General features: G+C 38.8%; 1 protein-coding gene across 5 annotated transcripts in view; it reads left to right on the forward strand.

Moving 5' to 3' along the window:
* Positions 1-1,528: 1,528 nt before the first annotated feature.
* Positions 1,529-14,279, forward strand: part of Mtus1 (microtubule associated scaffold protein 1) — a 146,081-nt gene continuing 133,330 nt past the window's right edge. For 3 of the 5 annotated variants that reach the window (XM_005334304.5, XM_040267863.2, XM_040267864.2), the window contains exon 1: positions 1,963-2,102. The gene's annotated coding sequence lies outside the window, so the exon portion shown is untranslated. Of the gene's footprint in view, positions 1,665-1,962; positions 2,103-14,279 lie in introns of those variants that run through there. The other 2 variants (XM_078031078.1, XM_078031079.1) reach the window with 2 other exon arrangements.

The following is a 14,279-nucleotide window of genomic DNA, read 5'->3' on the forward strand; positions in this document are numbered from 1 at the left end:
ATGTGGATGCAATTAGCAGTGAAGTCTCAGATTTCCCAATGCCCACAAAAGTAGCTCTAAGTACTTGGCAGAGGGTGTTTTTTTTGTTTATTTTTCTCTCAATCTATCCCATAGAAAAATGAAGAAAAACAGGTTCTATATTTATTGGTATAACAATAGAACTGTGAGGGGTTGGACCAAGTCATCTGGGTCATATGAGGGTTATAAAGATTAAATAACATGTTTAACACAAGGAATATTCTGCTTAGGGAGGAGGCACATTGGTAATTAGCATAATTGTCTCATGACTTGCAGAAACATCCGTGGCTTTTTTTCCTTTTTTTTTTTTTTGTGTGTGTGTATGGGCGAGTCATCCAATGGTGCTTAATGTTGTTTCTCTTTAAAATTAAGCACATGGCTTCTTTTAAAAGTCATAGATCATGTTAGTTATGTGTCTGTCTTTGTAACAGGGACCTCAACAACAAGTGAGAGGTGTCATTATATAATGGAATAAAATAAGACTAGGAGTTGGGCCTCCCGGGTTTGCACCGGCTCCTCACTAGTTGTATGACCTTGTACAAGTCATTTGACCTTTCTTAGCTTCAATTTCTTCACTCAGAATAATGAAGATAATAATCTGACCTATATACACCTGGGTCTCATGAAGAAATAATGGACCATGGTATATGTGAAAAGAGTGTACAACTACAAATAACAACACATCTGTTTGTCTGTTAGTTCATGTAATATTCTTGGTATAGGCAACTATGAAATACAGCATCTTTAGATTTTTTCCCCCCCTCAGAAAAAGTTTACTTAAAGTGCTTTTAGCAAACCCCAGTGAGGTAATTAAACTGTTTTTAAAAATTGGATTCAGGTTTGTCTGACATTTAATGCTTCATTAATGTTATATCTCTCACAGGCAGAATATTATCTTTGGAAAAGCTTTGTATTCGAAATATGCCTTATAGAAGAAAACACTTTAAGGGCTGAAAATAGCTTTGGATGAAATTTGCTTAGTCAAGCAAAGAGCAAAGACTCAGTTTGTGTTTAGGGAAAAGTGGGTGGGCCCGGTTTCTCTCTCCAGTGTTCTACACTCCTTCCCACTTTTTATATTAGTATCTAACAGCTGGAGTGCTCATTTCTTTAATCTTTAATAGGTGTTTGCTAATAAACCTCTCAGAACTATGAAGACAAATACAGACCGTCAGAACCACAAAGAGACTTTCGCTGTTGGTTCCTCGCAACTCTCCCACCTCCCATCTCCACCACCCCTTGATGCACTGACCCCACCTCTGTCATGAGGTCAGAGGGCTCATAAGAACTGGTGGTCAGAGGGGAGGAGCGGGAGGCTGATCCTCTGTGGAGCCCGGCCAGCCCTAGGTACCTAGCATTGGCAGAGCTATGGTCGCCCGGGGGACTTTTGTGGTCTGGGGACTCGCGCTTCATCCAGGTGCGCGGGCAGCATCCGGCGGCCCAGCGTCGCACGTGGCAACAGGTGCAGCACCTTCCTGGGTAGACGCCTCCGGCGTGGGGGCGCGCTCGCTCTTAGCCCGGGAGCGCGCGGGGCCTCGGGATTGGGACACAGGAGCGCGAGAGGAGGGAGCGAGCAGAGCCCGCCAACCTGCCGAGAGGAGCCCCGTCGAGCCAAGAAAAGCAGGAGTCTCCCTGCCTCGCGCCTCAAGGTACCGCCTCGCGCGTCTCTCAAGTTTCTCGGGGCGTCAACCCTCTGGAACCTCGCCTGTCCTGGGTCTCCCGCTGGATGACGGAGGAGGGGTCCGCTCCGAAAGAGCCGCGGCGGGTGGAGGAGCTGAGACCGCTGAGCTTTTCTATTTACAAGTTTTCCCAACTCCCCGCCCTTGCTCCACCCCCTGGCAGCCTGGGAGGCGGGGAGGCCGAGACGCCCGGACTCCGGGTTCCCGCTTGGCAGCCGTTGCTGCGGCCGCCGGGGTGCAGTTGGGCTGGGGGCCGAGCCGCGCGCCTCAGGTGCACACGCCGCCGCGCCGTCCTCCCGGGATCGGCCTGGAGCGCCCCCGCCTAGAGTGCCTAGGGCGCCCGGGCTCCGAGCGCTCTCTCCGCCGCTGCTTCCCCGAGGGCTCGGCTTTGGCTCCGGGGCGCTGCGGGTAAGTGCAGAGCTGAGAAGATTCCCGCCGCCCAGCCTGGCCGCGGTGGCGATCTCTTCCCGAGGGGGACGCGGTCAGTGCAACTGACTGGTGGAGGCGGGACTAGTTTCCGAAGAGAGGGGCGCGTATTTGGGTGTGCCAAAGTTGGGGGAGAAGGTGGGGTGGCAGCTCCGTGGAGCGGAGGCAGTTCTCACGTGGGGTCAGTGCGGCTCCTGCGGAAGGGACGGATGCGGATCTTGTCGCTGTCACCTTGAAAGTGACCGGCTGGGGTGATGGGGGGGGGTGTTCACTATAGACTGGGTAAAGCCCATACTTGTACCAGCTTGTACCTCCAGCCAGAAGCCGCCCACCTGGCACTTGAACCGCCGGGGCCAGCGACCCCAGCCTTCCCGCTGGGCGGTTTGCTTGGGAATCTGGGCTGAAAATGTGGGAGACATGGGGGTTGCTGCAGTTCCTAAATCTTTTCGCTCTGCCTCATTACTTCCTGCAGCTCGTTTGTACTTTTCAAGCTCTCTAGAAAAAATCCACTCCTAGTTAAGGCCACCTTATTGACTACTCAATAGTAATTAGTGGACTTAGGAGTTGAACTTATTTTAGATAAATCTTTTTTTGCCCTAATCCTCCCCCTCCCCCTAATCTTAAGACATACTCTTTTCTGCTAGGTCATTTGTAGATTTTGACTTGGAATAATTAACCTTAGAAGGGGGAATGAAGAGGTTAATTATTCATTTAGCCTGCCTGCATAGTTGCACCTATTCCGTTAAATACTATTTTAAGCAGTCAGTGTTCTAAGCAAGGAAATCCAGTGTATTTTGTTTGTTTGAATAAAACCAAAATCTTAGGCCAAACAAGAGGGGTGAGAGCTTTCATGTTTTGCCAGGTGATTGGAATTCAGTCATCACACTAAATCACAGCTCTGGGGATGGGGGTGGGTGGGAGTGGAGTTTTAAGGAGTGAATTCCTGGGAGAGGAAGAAATCTATGGGGTGGGGAAATTAAAAAAAATACGAGTCTTTGCTACCTGGAACCTATGACCTTTTTAAGAAATCTAACTACACCCAGATAATAGTGTATGGGTAACTCCAAAGGGAACTGCATAATCAAAATTGTGGTTACATAGACCAACTTTTTTAGGGATGATTACAGCAGGAAATGATGGACTTTAAATTAAAACGATACCCTACTTACATAGCTTTACAATGTGGAAAATTGCTTTTATAGAATTTTTCTTTAAGTACTGTATTCCATAAAGAAAGTTATACCCCAAACCCTATTTGCTTATTAAAAAATAAAAATCCTCATAGGAGTCGAATTTAGTTTAAAATAACATGTAACATGCAGTTCTTTATGTAATTTGCATCAACTTTTCCCACCTATTCTTTCTGGCTTTTGGTGGTGGGGGTGGGGCTGGAGAACAGTTTTGTGCCTGTCACCCATATACTCTTCCCATCAAGGTATACCCCCAGCCTCCAACATCTGTTCTTGTAGAGAAAATAGTGTTTGGTAGAGGTCTGCATCATTTAATTAAATGTCAATAAATCAAAGTTGACTTTTAGAGTGTTTAATAGGATTATGACATTCTAGATAAATTTCTTATAGTATTTCTTGGAAACTAAGCTCCAATTATTAGACTTGAGCTTTTAATGTCATTTAATAGTCCTGTTAACTATCTTATGATTTCAAAAGTAATGCATGCTTGATATATAAAAATTAGAAGATTCAGAAAAGTGCAAGAGTTAAATAATCGTACTACCTACCTAAAGATATAATTAACATTTTCTTCGTATATGTTAATATATAAAACAAATTACTATAATATATATCAATATACATGCCATTTTTTTTCCTGCTTAGCATATCATAAAAATTTCTCATGACATTGTCTTCAGAAACCTTATTTTAGTGTTTATGCAGTATTTTATTCTATAGTTGTATTGGTTTATTTAACCATTTTCTTTTGTTAAAAAATTTTTTAAAGACATTAATGGACCTTTATTTTGTTCATTTATTTATATTCGATGCTGAGAATCGAACCCAGTGCCTCACACATGCTAGGCAAGTTCTCTACCACTGAGCCACAACCCCCAGCTTTTATTTAACCATTTTCTAACAGCTGAACTTTTGTTTATTTCCAGTTACTATTATTAAATATACTCTTAGAAAAATCATCCTTTTAAAAACTTTGGGACAGGATATATTAGGAAGGAGTCCTTGAAAAACAGTTCATAGTTCAAAGTCTCTTGATAAGCATTTGTTTAAAAAAAAAAAAGTTTTAACCAAAGTAATGTTTATCAGCATTCTGTGAGAGTACTTGTTAACATGGATCATCCGTAAAAAAGGAAGAAATATTCTTGCCAGCTTTTTAGGTGAAAGATGCTACCTCAATATTTAAATTTCCATTTTCTTTGGTTACAAATGGTGTTGAACAACAAAAAAATATTTTTGGTTTATTTCTTTTTAAATTTTTGTTACTGGGGTTTGGACTTGAGGGCACTTCCACCATTGAGCTACATTCTCATTTCCCCACTCTTTTTTTTTTTTTTTTTTTTTTTTGAGACAGGGTCTTGCTTAGTTGCCCTGGCTGTCCTCTAACTTGTAATCCTCCTGCTTCAGCCTCCTGAGTTGCTGGGATTAAAGGTGTGTGCCACTGTGTCCAGTGGTTTTCTTTCTTTTTAATTGGATATAGTGCCACATTTTTTCTTGGAACATTAATGTCTTTCTGTGAACTCATAAGAGCTCTTTATGGATTGTTAGAAAACTTTTGCCATCATATTGAAGATAATCTTTCCATTTCAGTCTTTGCCTTGTAAGCATTTATAGTGGTGTTGATCAACAAAGTTCTGTACTCAGCATTACTAAATCTATTGACATTCTCGAGACAGAATTCTTAACGCTTCTAAATTATGTTTAAGAACTGTGTGTGAAAGTGGTAGAATACTTTTGTGAAAAGAATTCCTCCTCAAATTCTGAATTGGAGGCTGTTGTAATGGGTTGGAATCTATGTTCTAGAGTACATAGTATTGCAGAACTTCTTGCATTTTTGGTGAGAAATTGTCAAGACTGGCAAACAACGTTCTTTGAAATCAAAGCAGAAAGTTTCAAATCCCAGACATTGAAAACCTTTTAGATTTGTTGTGATTATACAAAGCAGGCCCACAATTCCTTTGTTTCCATTCATCCATTTCTAGTGTAATTTTGTCAGACTCTTTTGCTATGCGTTATTGTAGTTTCTTACAGAATTGTTGATATGAGTCTTTCCTTGATGTCTTGACAGTAATGTTTTTCCCAAACTAATTTCCAACACTGTTCATAAATTAAACTATTTGTTTGAAGGGGACAAAAAACCTTCCTGATTTCTCAAACTTATCTTTCTATATGTACTATGGAAGTTTAAATATTTCCTGAGGACTTTTCAAAGGCTTCACTGAACCGCATGAGTTCTCCATCATAGCCTGAATCCATGCATTCTCCCCCGTCCCCCAATCTTTAGAGCCCAGGGGTAAGCCACGGGGTACTATTTGGGCTGTGAGCATGAGGTTAGTACTCCTGGTGTTTGGTGGCAGACTTTCTCTGGAGGTGAATAGGCCTAGGAGGAGGTGGCCCTATAGCTGGCAGGTATGTGGGCAGTGGTGACTGTGGCCTTCAGAGGAAGTAAGTAATAGGAGCTGAGGACAAGTGATCACATTCTACAGAAAAGAGGAACCAGGTCTCATGGTAAGAACTCAGCTAGCCTGAAATCTGGTTCTGAAAAACCTGCTTTGACCATAGGTCTCCATGCTTCAGTTATGATAGCCTAATGTAATTGAAGTAGCGATTTCTTCTAAAAATTTTATTCCTAAACCAAGTTTAATTAAAGATTGCTCTGATGATAGTTAATTTTTTTAAAAAAAATGCTCTCAGTATTCTTTGAAGTCAGCAGTTACTACTACTCTTTCATGTGGGCAGTTTTCTATGATGATATTAATGAATAACTTTCTTGTTCACTTGGCCCAAGATTAAAAAAAAAAAAAGTTTTTCATTTTGGGGATGACAGATTTGAGGGTCTATCTTTACTATGTGAATAAATACTGTAAGCTTCATTTTTGTACACCATAAACCAGTTTGTATTTGTGATTTTTCAGATGTACAGTGTTACACAATTGAGGAAGAAAGATTTGCTCAACCAATTGAGTGTAAAGAAGGTAGTACCTAGAGGTACTTCACTTTATAGCTTTCAAACACTTCAGAAGTACATATTTCCACATAAATCTTAGATTTACAAGGCAACTTAATTTGTTCATTAAAGCTGGTAGGTTTTCCTTGCACTATAGTTCAAATACAATATTGAGTACTGAAAATGTATTTATTTAAAGATAAAATGCTTTTAAGTTTCGCTGTCAGGCCCGTGTCTCAAGGATGTTCATGTGTACACATTAGTTACATGAATAAAACAAGAATCTCTCTCTGTGTGTGTGTGTGTGTGTGTGTGTGTGTGTGTACTGGGGATTGAGCCTATGGGCTTTAGAACTGAGCTACATCCTCACTTCTTTGTTATTTTATTTTTGAGGCAGGGCGTCCTCACATTGCTGAGGCTGGCCTTGAACTTGTGATCCTCCTGTGTCAGTTTCCTGAGTCACTGGGATTATAGGCATGTGTCTGGCTGAGTAGAATCTTTTTGAGCAGTGAAAAAAAGATGAAGTGCAGGTCCTAAGTTCCTTAGACTAGCTGCAAAGGGGCAAAGAGGTTGCAAAGAATGACTTCCAAGCATTGTAACTATGCCTGAAACTGTACTGATTTCATGTGTCAATAAGGATTGTGCCAAGAGGAAGGATAGTTCTGCTTGGTTTCCCACAGCGTGGAGACCTCTGGTCAAAGCAGGCTTTTCAGAACCAGATTTCAGTGCTTCCCACCAGCCCAGCAGAACAGAGGGGCAGACTAGGAACACATGGGTCTTCTAGGTAAGATGCTTTGTAATGGGTTTTTATTCTCATTTAAAAAAATATTTTATTTTTGGTGCTGGGGGTTGAATCTAGGGGTGCTTTACCACTGAGCTGTATCCCTAGTACTTTTTGTTTTCTGTTTGAGACAGGGTCTCCCTAAGTTGCTGAGGCTGGCCTTGAACTTGTATTCCTCCTGCCTCAGTCTCCTAAGTCACTGGAATTACAGGTATGCACCACTGAGCCTGGCTGGAATGGGCTTTTAAAACATTAAATTACCTTATTATCATTCTTTTAGCTAAGAAAATTGGATGCAAAAGAAAATTTAAGTTTGAGGGCCTATCACAATTACCATGATGGTCTGCTATTAACTAAGATATTGCAGAAACTTAAATTGGCATTGTGAAAGGAGTTCTTCTGTGAAATATCCATACTTACTAGAAGAATAGGAAGAAGAGGTGTAAGAGTATATTCTTATGTAAATAAACATATAGCTTAAATCACATTTATGACTGTATTCTTTAAGTCTTGACTATTGGGTTGTTAGCTTATCTCCTATTTTTTCCTACATTGGAGCCTTGGTAATAATTAACTCAGGTGTTATTTACAGGTGCTATATACCAATCCTGAAGGAAAAGTCAATATTTCTTCACCTTATTTCAGATAAGCAGTTCATATGAGGTATTTAGTAGTGTTCAGTTGCATATAAGAAATTATTTTCTTTCATATTTATCTTTTTTTTAATGAGTGTTAATGATTAGTGATAGCATGTTGAAACTGCAGGTCCTTTTCAATCAGAGCTCATTTGGCTAGCTTGATGAAATAAAAATAGAAGCCAGTGTAGATACAAGCATTCTAAGGGATGGCTTTCAAACATAGATCTGCCCTCTTCCCCCACCTCTCTGTCAAGTAGTTGAGTTGTACTTACCGGAATACCAGTTAATTATCTTGGGTCATAAAAAGTTGTATTTTTTTTATTATACAGTAAACTGCTATAGTGTAATCCTCTCATTCTTAGACACATTACATAATTGAACCATATTTGCCTGTCACTAATCTGATCCAGTAGGCTTTAACTGCAGTGAACCTGGCAGAAGTGCCTCATGCTGGTAGAGAAAGATGGATTGGAGAAATGAGAAGTGGGTTAAAAAGGCTGAGTTATGTCAGGACCTGTTTATTGAGAAAAATGCACTTGTTTTATTAGCTCATCCATGTCAGCCTCACATGCAGAACCAAGCCTTTTATGCATATAATTAGGGCTATGTTTTCATGTTAAATGGCAAGTAAAAGAATCTTTGCTGTTTGAATATTATATTTGATTTTCATCATCCACAAGTCCTGATTCAAGCACTTTCTAAGGTCCAAATCTTGTACCAGGGCACAGATCTGAAAAGCATTTGGCCCCAATTCTGAGGATGTTACTCTTTTTGTTGTTGGAATTATTTCCCAAGTTGTTATTGTGCCATAATTCCCACCAAATTTTGGTAAACAGGTTGTTTTGACATTCTTGATTATAATCATCATGACTCTTTTCCTTATTACTAGAAGAGCTGAAAAGCAAAAACACTTAATACTGTACTCTGATTTTACTTAATTTCTCTGAATACTGTTTGGTAGTTAATTTTTCCAATATATGAATGGATATGTATATTGTCTCCGTGTAGGTGAAAGTATGTATACACATTTTTTTAAAAAAAATATACTAGGGATTGAATCCAAGGCCTCAAGCATACTAGGCAAGTGCTCTACCATTGAGCTAGTTCTCCAATATCTTCTTGTTATATTTTGTAAGGCTTTTGAAGATAGTTTGAACCTTACAGTACTGGGAACATTTGTACTTTTATAATTATTTGTGATGGATGTAGCCCGATAAATCACTTAGAGTTCTGATGGCATGGAAATTCAAATTATTTTTTGCAGTTAATTAGTAGAAAGTCTTTTAAATCAGAAGTATGGATTTCCTTACTCATTTCCCCACTTTCCTCCTTGACCTCTCCTCTTATTCTCACCCCTCACCCCAAGTTACATACTGGACAAGCAAAGGGACAAAGGAGATTTATCAAATGAAACTGAAATTCAAAAACTTATAACCTTACTAATATATAATCATAGGACAATTATTTCCTGTGTCTCTCTGGGAAGGATGACGTTGGAGCAGAGTAGCAGAGCTGGAAGGTGCAGAGGATCCTGTTCCTTCTGAGTTACTTTTTTGTTAGGAAGAGCCTTTCTCAGGACATCTGCCATACCCATGTGCAAACTCTTACACAGAATTGATTCCACTTGTGATAATTTATTACTTTCTCCACTTACACAGAAAATCACAAGTTGATGATTTCTCTTGAATACCAACTTGGGCTGTTTAAAAAACTATGTCTTTTACAACTTATAGAGGAGAATTCAGATGACTTTTCACCCTGAGATTGTTCTTTCAACTATAGTATTAAATATTTGTGTTTCAGAGTAGTTTTGCATTTCTATAAAACCTTTTGGTAGTTTGCTAGATTTTTTTTTTCAATACAGTAATGGGGATTGAACATGACCTGGTGCATTCTAGGCATGTGGTCTATCATTGAGCTACATTTCTGGCTCTCTCTTCTTTTTCTTTTATTTTGAAACAAGGACTTGCTAATTTGCCTAAGCTGGCCATGAACTTGTGATCCTCCTGCTTCAGCCTCCTGAGTGACTGAAATTACAGGCATGAGCCAACCATACAAATCACACATCTGATTTGTAGCATTCTTTATTATTGAACTCAATGTAATGCTCTCAAGTACTAACAAATTGTTGTTTAACATTTAGGAAATATTTCTGTCAACATCTCACTGATGTTGCTTTAGGAAGACACTAATGGGAACTATTGCAGAGGGATTTCCTAACTCTTAATTTCAATGTGAAAATAAGGTTCTAATCAGTAAAAGTGGAATGGAAGTAGGAAAAAAACCTGTTTCTTTTATTATGGAAAAATGTAAACCATTTTATATTGCAGATTGGACTATTATAAAAAATGTGAGTTTTAGTTTATCAAATGAAACTGAAATTCAAAAGCTTATAACCTTACTAATATATAGTAATAGGACAGTTATTTTCTACTTCAATAGTAAAAGGTATTTTGATCTTGAATAATTTGCCCTCTTCCCCACCGTCCAGTACTGAGTATTGCTTTTCTTCTTTTGCTTTTGAATTTGGAATACTAAAATAGAGGTATTTCTACAGTTAGCTAGGTTTTGCTCACCCTGACCTCAGGTATGAGACCTTGGAAAGATACTTTGTTATAGAATTGGAAAAAAATGTTATGAGTATCAGAACACTTGGAACAGGAATGAAATGGAGAGTGCAAAAACTGGGCAGTTAGACACAGTCAAATTCATGTCTCAGGTCTTCTATGTCAGCTGGGTGACCTTCCGTGAGTTACTTCATTACCTCTGCACGCCAGGTGCCTCATCAGTACCTCAAGGCTAAGGTGCTATCTGTTGGGGTCATTCTGTCACAGTGCCAGGTATATAGAAGATCATCAATAGGTGCTAATAATCTCCTTTGTTTTAAATCTCTTCTGATTTATAAGTTGTTTTCTGTAATTTCCTTGACTTGGCTTTGGTGAAGGTGTTGCTTAAACTTGCTGGTGCTCTCTATTGGAATCAAATTATTAGGAAGGAGCCTGATAACTTTCTCTTTTCCTTTGAAAGATTTGGTTTATACAGTAGCATTTGACATTTATTCTTGGACTCCAGTTTTGTTACCTTTTGGTTTTCTTTAAAGCTGTGAATTTAGTGACCTGCTCATATTTTGTTAGATTGGAGCTGTATCTTTTTAAATCCAAGCAGATACTTTCACCTTTGCTAAAGTCTGTATATTATGTTACCAGTGTTCTATCTGCACATTTTAAAAGCACTTAGAGTTGAGTCATCACTTTTGAAGTAATAATGCTCTTGTGGATTTTAAAGTACTTCAGGGCCTCTATTCTAATAGTTAAGCTTTAACTTAGTCCAAAATGTTCAAGAATATAAATTGTAAAATCTTACTATTTATATGTTTAAATACTAAAAAGATTCTGAACTTTTATTTTTGAGGCAAAGAGAAATTATATTTTTGGAAAGCACCTTGTTAATATAACACATTAAGAACATTTTCATTCAGTAAGCATGTCAGCCCTGTGATTTGAGCAGAGCAGGTCATGAGAGCTCTGTTTGACACAGAAGGAAATTGGGAACCAGAACTATTTGAGTAAATGTTTTGTTTTATGGTAAGTTAAGTAAGTTAAGTGCTAAGGACTTCTACTCATTCTTTCTCTACTCCCAACACAGTACTCTTACTTGATGAGTTTTAATGTCAATAAAATGTAATAAATTAGTATTGCCAGGTTTTTTTCCTAAATATGGGTGTTGAAGTGGGGTCCAAGTTATGCAATGGTTTGGAATATAAAAATTCAGATGACATAGCTTAGAATTATGGTTCATTATTGTTCCATTTTCTAACCATAGAACATGAATACAGAATGTTAAATGTTGGAAGTCATTTAGATTAGTAGCACAAATGGAAATTTGACAGTTACAGATTGTTACAATGTATTTCATTGCTATAGGAATTTAGCTTTCAGACTAGTCTGAAAGAACGATCATTTGGATCTTCTGATTTCATCCCATTTCATAAATTAGCTGTCCAGTCATGTTGAATAGGGACTGATATTTGAAATAATTTTTTCTATAAGAATACGAGTCCTATTTCCTTATTAAGCTACACAGAGGTAGGTAATTATTGGGGTGTATAGGGATAATTCCCTGGAAATTCAGCTAAAAGGTGAGGCCTGATGTCAGTTGGAACTGGGAAGAGATGAATGCCCCATGAAACCAGTTACACCTGAGAGTCTGGGTCGCATTTCTAGCCCTGGAGGACATCAGCTCTCTATTACCAGGTGTTGTCTAAGAAAGGTAGAGTATTGGGACTTTAACAGTGGACCCTTTTCTGGAAGTTGGCAGTCCTTTTGCCTAACCAAAGTGAGTTATATGTGTACATATGTTGATCTTCTGTTCAAAAACTTTTATTAGCCAATGGAAAGCCTAACGTAATCATTTTCAAGTGAAGGGTACAGGAAGCTGATGTTTAATAAAGGTTGGGAGGCACTAGGTGAGGTGCCAACTTGCGTAACCCCACACACACAGTGACGATTTTCAGTTGGTCTTGGCACGATTCAAGTGGAAAATTATTTCCTTTAAGCCAAGTGGACTTTGAAGAGATGTGATACCTGTCCAAAGGTTTTGAACAAGGAGCTATTCATGGTCATATAACCCTTTCTGGAAAAGATTTTATTTTAGCTTTAAACTCTGCCTACCTCATTTCCCTCAAATTGCTTGTGCTATTTCTTGGGTAATTTCTCTAGGGAACTATATGTAATTTTTACAAACAAAAAGCATGCGAAGTCTTCAAGTCATTTCTTTAGCCCAACTGTATAGTCCTTGACATTGTCCTCGATGGGTACCAGGTATGCATGGTGGTTTAGCTTTTGTTATTTACTTTTACCAACAGTTCTTTTTTAAAATTTAATTTTTGGTACTGGGGATTGAATTCAGGGACTCTTTATTACCGAGTAACATCCTTAACTTTTAAATTTTTTTATTTGAACTTACGATCTTTGTGCCTCAGCCTCCTGAGTCATTGAGATTACAGGTGTACACCACCATGCCCAGCTTGAACAGTTCTTTCTATACTGGCTCAATACTGCTCTTGAACTTGGTTTTGTTGTTTTGACTGTCATTTTTTACTGATTTTCATGGGGAAAGAGATCTACTTTTCAGTGGAATTCTGAAAATTATCTACATAATGATGTAATAGCCAACATTTTGATCTTAATTAGATTTTAATTTTGTTTACTTCTCTATTAGTAGTATTGAGTCTAGCTCTTTATATTTATTTGCTCAATAAATAGTTTTAGGGATTTTGACTAAGGCTGAAAAATACATTTTCGAGTCATCAGAAGTCTGTTGGCTTGAGACTGTAGGCAACTGGCACATGGTCCTGACCTGCTTTTTAAGGAGATGCAGTCTATGGCTATAGTGCCCTTAAAGAGTTGTGTCCAGAGACCTATATTTAATAGAAAGGTCTGGGGGAATATATTTAGGAGGTAACGGTAAAGCTAAAATTCTGAATAAGTAGAATAGATAAATTAGCAGTTAATTGGTATAATGAACATTCAAAAGTTTCAAATGGGTAGGAAGGATTAGTTGGAAAGCAGATTTCAGAACAAGAACCAGAAAAAAAATGTAAATTTTGACATGAAGTATTGGATCTGTCAGAATGCACATTGCTGTTTTTTTTTTTTTTTTTTTGGTTGTTGAGACAGGGTCTTGCTAAATTGCTTAGTGCTTCACTGAGTTGCTGAGGCTGGCTTTGAACTTGAGATCCTCCTGAAGTCCTGGGATTACGGGCATGCACCACTGTGCTTGGCTGCACATTGCTGTTTACTGGCCATGTGATGTTTGGGAAAAAAAAAATTGAGATAAAATTAAGTACCGTGAAATGAATGAAATGCACCTAGTGTAAATGTATAATTACAAGTTTAGATAAATATGCCTGTATGTAACCATACATCAGTTAAGATTTAGAACATGTCCATCATCCCAGAAAGTTCTCTTGGGCGAATGAACAAGATGTTGAGCTTTGGTCATCAGCACGGTGAGGACGATAATAAAGGTTGTCGGACAAGGTTGTCAACATTACAACCACAGCAGCTAACAACTGGGTATGTTAGAAAGTTTACAACAATTTCATTTAACTCTAAAACAATCCTGTAAGAGGGGTGGCTGTCGTTATGTTGGTTTTTGTAGATGTGGAAAATGAGGTCAAGATTAGTTTTTGGCTTGCCAATGTAATTCAGTTACTGAGTCAGTTTGGGAGCTCCTTGAGAAACGTGTACCCTCCATGTCCAGGTGGCATTGGGGTCTGTTGCTGTGTTTTGTTTTTTAAATATTTTTTTTTTTAGTTGTTGATGTACCTTTAATTAATTAATTAATTAATATGTGGTGCTAAGGATTGAACCCAGTGCCTCACACATGCTAGGCAAGTGCTCTACCACTGAGCCACAACCGTAGCCCCTGTTGCTGTGCATTTAAGAGCTACAAATGTTAGGTGATGTTTGCAATTGTGGAGAGGAGGGTGAGAAAGATTCCCCATTTGAGCTTGGTACAGTGGTACCTGCCTGCAGTCTCACTGACTGAGGAGGAAGGAGGATTGCTTGAGCCAAGGAATTTAGGGCCAGTCTGGGTAACATA

The sequence above is a fragment of the Ictidomys tridecemlineatus genome, chromosome 14 (assembly GCF_052094955.1).
Source record: "Ictidomys tridecemlineatus isolate mIctTri1 chromosome 14, mIctTri1.hap1, whole genome shotgun sequence".
NCBI classification, from domain to species: Eukaryota; Metazoa; Chordata; class Mammalia; order Rodentia; family Sciuridae; genus Ictidomys; species Ictidomys tridecemlineatus.